Raw genomic sequence first — 5,873 nt, 5'->3', positions numbered from 1 at the left:
AACCTCTTGAGAGAAAAAAAAAATACATACATCAAAATGGAATTAAGTAAAATAAAAATTAGTATATTTTAAAGAAATATAGACAACTTATGCTAATTTAATAGTGTTTTTAAGAAATTTTAATTTTAAAGAAATATAGACAACTTATACTAATTTAATCTAATTTTGACTACTCTAACATTCTAATCTTGTTTTCTAAATAAATCACATGTTTATGTCAAAATAATTTTGATCCAAGAAATATAAAGGGATGTTAAGGAAAAAGATTTGTTTCTAAATTTGTATGTGTTAACTTCTTTGTATATGTAGTTTTTACAGTTTTAACGAAAAGATGGATGTTAATAATTGATTAAATTAATTGTACCTATTATTGTTTAAAAATATAATTCTTATCTGACATGTATTCATGCATTTAATTCTAAGTAGCAAGATGCATGTTTTTACGATTTTTTCCAAGTAACCACAGTAAAGAAAACATCTGTCCTAAGTCAAAACTCCTGTCATTGCTGTCTATGCCAAACTTCTGGCCAGAAGTCTAGGAGGAAAGAAATGCCATCTATTTATAAGTGACAAAAATTCTCAAACAAGTAATATCTACTCCAGTAGGGGATAAAATAGTCTGGTGTGATGTTGATGAGTGTTTTGGTGAATTTACCATCAACTTAGTAAAGACATATAATTGTGTGCAAGTACAGTTTGACACAATGTATTACATGCTGGAAAACAGATTTAGATATGAGAATTCTAGCATTGCAAGAGCTGTTATAGAAATGAACAATTCTCCATTCAAAGTCCAGAGCCTGAAAGTTGTTGAAATCCATATGGTTGATTTAAACTATACTACAAATGAGAACTGTGTAATGCCCCTAGTGTGTTAGACATCATTGAAGTATCAACTGGTTTTTCATTTTAAGATAAATAGATTTTAGAAATATGTTCATGTTTTTTTCTCCATTTTTCAAACATGTAGCAAGATTGAAAAGCATTCTAGAAATGTGAGTAATGAGAAAGAAATTTGAAAGCCTCAATAGTCAAGTTGAAAAGTCGATTTTCAGACAAGATAATAATAAAAAAAAAAATTATGACCGAATAGAAGACAGAATACTGGGGCAAAATTAATTAACTTTCTTCCATTGTGAATAATGCAGAAATAATTTGTTCAGTGGCGTTTAATTTTCTGGTGGGTAGTAATCTATATGGACTTCAAACCACACATCTATGGTTTGAGCCCACCAATCACTACACAGGAGAATAATGAAGTTTTCTGCTGCCATGAAGATTTAAAGTCTCAGAAACATTAGACAACAACAAGCAATCTATATAATTTCTGGTGGACATGACATATATGGTTCTTTGTAGTAATTCAGTCATTGCATTGCTTAGTGATAAAGTAATAATCATAGAGATTGGACATCCAGATTAATTTTCTTCAAGATATATTTGCCTGTTCTTCTGTCAGGCCAGGTATTTTCAATATTCTTCACCAGTACCACAATTTAAATGCATTGATTCTTCTACTATCTTCTTTATTCATTGTCCAACTTTCTCTTCATATGAGGGGACTAAAAATATCATAGAATAGGTCAGGCACACTTTAATCCTCAAAGTTATCTTTTTAATAGTCACTTTTAATACTTTAAAGGTCTTTTGAAACTGATTTGCTTAATGCAATATGTCATTTGAGATTAGCTGCAACAAAGAGGGAAGAAAAATTTAGTTGAGTATAGAAAATATTTTTATAGTTATTTAACATATTTTGGAAAAAAATCTTTGGAGTGTTGATAGGTGAACAAATGGTAAACATACTGGAATTTTTATAGTCAAAATAAGGGAAAATTATCTTAATAGTTGCCTTGTAATATGTGAAAGTCACAGAGGATATCACTATAACATTGGATACTCTGAATAGGCAGTATACAACCCTTTGAGATAATTTAAAATGTTAACTTACCCTTGTGACCATTTGGCCCAGTAAGTTTATGTTAAGTAGAAACATAGAATATGCCAGCAATTTATGCTCCTTAAAAATGAATTTTCAAGGAAATTTTTAAAGTAATTTTGCTAGGCAGAAGAAAATATAGTCTTGTGTTTGAGGTCTAAGGAGCGCCTGACCCAAGCCATAGTGTTTTCAACAGTCACATACGCATGTGTGTGACAATAAATAAAGAAGACCATAGAAGAACTGATGCATTCATGTTACGGTATTGGAGAAGAATATGATGAGTACCGTGGCATGCTAGAAAAACATACAAATCTATGTTGGAAGAAGTACAGCCAGAATGCTCCTTAGAAGCCAAGATGGCAAGATGCGATCTCTCATACTTTGGACATGTTATCAGAAGGGACCTGTCTGTGGAGAAGGACATCATGCTTGGTAAAATAAAGGGTCAATGAAAAAAAAAAGGAAGATCCCCTAAGGAGATGAATTGACACAGTGGCAGCACAGTGGTCTGAAATGTAACAGTGGTTATGTGGGTGGCGCAGGATGGGCAGTATTTTGTTCTGTGGTGCATAGGGTCTCTATGAATCAGAACCAACTTGATGGCACCTAACAACAAAAACAAAATATGTGTATCAATTCATTCTTACTACAAATTGAATAAATGGTAGTAGCAAATGCAAATTTCTACTATGCAGTCATTACAGATATAAAGATAAATTGTCATTATCCTCAAGTTATTGAAACTTCAGTGAATTTTGTGCTGTAGAGTGCCCTTGAAAGGATTCCTAGCTATAGCAAACCTATGTGCAATAGAACAAAACAAAACACTGCCTGCTCTTGCACCTTGCACTGTGCATTTGAGCACAGTGTTGTCACCACTTTGTCATTGTATCTTGCGGAAAGATTTTCTCTTTTTACCAACCCTCTACTTTACATAGTATAATGTCCTTCTCCCAGGACTGGTACCTCCTGAAAACAAGTCCAAAATATAAGAGACTAAGTCTTACCATTGTCATTTCTAAGAAGTAGTATTGTTGTACTTCTTCAGGTCATATTTATTTGTTCTTCTAGTAGCCCAGAGTATTCCCAATATTCTTCACTAACACCATACTTTAAATACATCAATTATTCAACCATCTTCCTTATTCATAGTCCAACTTCCTTGTGCATATGAGGAGTTTGAAAATACTATGGATTAGGTCAGATACACTTTAACCACCAAAGTTATCGCTTTACTCTTTAATACTTTAAAACTGGTATTATACAACAGGTCTGCCTGATGTAATATTTAATTTGATTTCCTGACTGTTACTTCCATGAGCATTGATTGTGGATGCAAGCAAAATGACATGTTTGACAGCTTCAGTCTTTTCTGTTTATTATAATGTTATTGATCAATTTGTGAGGATTTTTGTTTTCTTTACATTGAGGTGAAATCCATACTGAATACTGTGGTCTTTAAGTTTCATCAGTAAGTATTTCAAGTCTTCTTCACTTCCAACAAGCAAGATTGTGTCATCTGCATATTGCAAGTTCTTAATGACTCTCACTCCTATCCTAATACCATGTTTTTCTTCATATAATGCAGTTTCTTGAATTATATATTCATTATGCAGATTTAATAAGTATTGTGAAAAAATACAATCCTGGCACACACCTTACCTGATTCAATATTCCCTTGTATTATTCTAATGAATACCTCTTGTTCTATGTACAGGTTCTCATAAGCACAATTATGTGTTCCAGGAATATCTATTTTTGGCAATGTTGTGTGTAGTTTGTTATGATCTACACAGCTGAAAGCTTTAGCATAGTCGATAACACACAAGGAAACATGTTTCTGGTATTCTCTGCTTTCAACCAAGATCAATCTGACATCAGTAATGATATCCCTTGTCCCTAGTCCTCTTCCAAATTGACTTGGATTTCTGGCAGCTCCTTGTCAATATATTGCGGCAATCTCTTTGAATTATTTTCAGGAAAAAGTTACTTGATGTAATATTAATGATATTGTTCAATATTTTCTGCATTCTGTTGAGTCACCTTTCTTTGGAGTGGGCACAGATGTGCATCTTTTCCAATTAGTTGGCCAAGTAGCTGTCTTCCAAATTTCTTGTTATAGATGAGTGAGTACCTCCAGCACTGCATCAGTTTGTTGAAATATTTTTCTCAATTTGTATTTCATCAATTTAAGGAGCCTGGTTTTATCACCAGTGCCTTCGGTACAGCTTGGTCTTCTTTTTTCAAGATGGTGGTTCTTGATCATATGGTACCTCCATATGATAGAGAAATAGAAACCAATTATGTTTAATATATTAACTCTGTGTATTCCTCCCATCTTATTTTGATGCTTCCTGAGTCATTAAATATTTTGCCCATATAATCCTTCAGTATTGCAACTCGAGATTTGAATTTGTTCTTTAGTTCCTTCAGCTTTAGAAATCCTTTGTGTTTTCAAATACAGGTATTTGCAAATTAATTATAACTTTTCAAGTTGCCCTTTTGAAAATTTCTGTTCCACTCTTTTACTTCATCATTTCTTTCTGTTGCTATAGATGCATTGTATTCCAAAACAAATTTTAAAGTCTCTTCTTACTTTGAATATTCTCTTCCAATGCCATAACTCATAATTTTTCTAGAGTCTTCCTTGTTCATTGAACAAATTTCATAAGCATATGAGCCTATTGAAAATACTATGGTTTGGGTCAGGTGCACCTAAGTCTTCAAACTGATATCTTTGCTCTCAAACATTTAAAAAGGGCTTGTGCAACAAATTTGCCTAATTCAATACGTCATTTGATTTTTAAACTACTGCTTCCATGACTGTTGATGGTTGAGCCAAATAAAAAGAAGTCTTCGACAACTTCAATGTTTTCTTCATTTATCTTTAGGTGATTTATTGGTTCAGTTGTGAGGATTTTAGTTTTCTTTACATTGAGGTGAACCCATACCAAATGTTGTGGTGTTTGATTTTCATCAACATTTTAAGACTTCTTCACATTCAGGATGCAAGGTTGTATTATCTGTGCATCGCAAGTTATTCACTAGTCTTCCTCCAATCCTGATGTCACGTTGTTCTTCATATAATCCAGTTTCTCGGGTTACTTGCTCAGCATACAGATTGAGTAAGTATGGTGAAAGAAAACAACCCTGGCAAACACCTTTCCTAATTTTAAACCATTCAGTGTTCCCTTGCTCTGTTCAAGCAACTGCTTCTTGGAATATGTACTGGTTCATCATGAGCACAATTAAGTGTTCCTGAATACTTATTCTCTGAAATGTCCATAACTTGTCATGGCCCACACAATCGAAAGCCTTTGCGTATTAAATAAAACACCATTAAACATCAGTCTGCTGTTCTCTGCTTTCAACCAAGATCCATCTAATGGTATCCCTAATTACAAAACTTGCCTCAATTCAACTTGAACCTCTGGCAATTCCAAGTCAATACACTGTTGCAGTCATTTTTGAATTATCTTTAGCAAAATTTTACTTGCATGTGACATTAGATATTTTCCTATGGTTTCCACATTTTGTTTGGTAACCTCTGTTTGGAATGGCACAAATATGGATCTCTTCCAATCATTTGGCCAGTTATCTTCCAAATTTCTTGGCATAGATGAGTTAGTGCCTCCTGTGCTGCATTCATTTATTGAAAGATTTCAATTTGTATTCCATCAATTATGAGTGTCTTGTTCTTTGCAAATGCCTTCAGTACACTTGGACTTATTCATTCACTGTCATAGGCTCTTGATCATATGTTATCTCTTGAAATGGTAGAGCATCGACCGCTTCTTTTTGGTTCAGTGACTCTATGTATTCCTTCCATCTTCTTTGATGCTTTCTGCATCATTCAATATTTTGCCCACTGTTGTTGTTAAGTGTCATCGTGTCAGTTCCGACCCATACCAACCCTCTATGGGGTTTCCAA

This window comes from Chrysochloris asiatica, unplaced genomic scaffold (genome assembly GCF_000296735.1).
Source record: "Chrysochloris asiatica unplaced genomic scaffold, ChrAsi1.0 scaffold00005, whole genome shotgun sequence".
Classification (NCBI taxonomy): Eukaryota; Metazoa; Chordata; class Mammalia; order Afrosoricida; family Chrysochloridae; genus Chrysochloris; species Chrysochloris asiatica.
The sequence above is the reverse complement of the archived record's forward strand: the minus strand, read 5'-3'. Positions refer to the sequence as shown.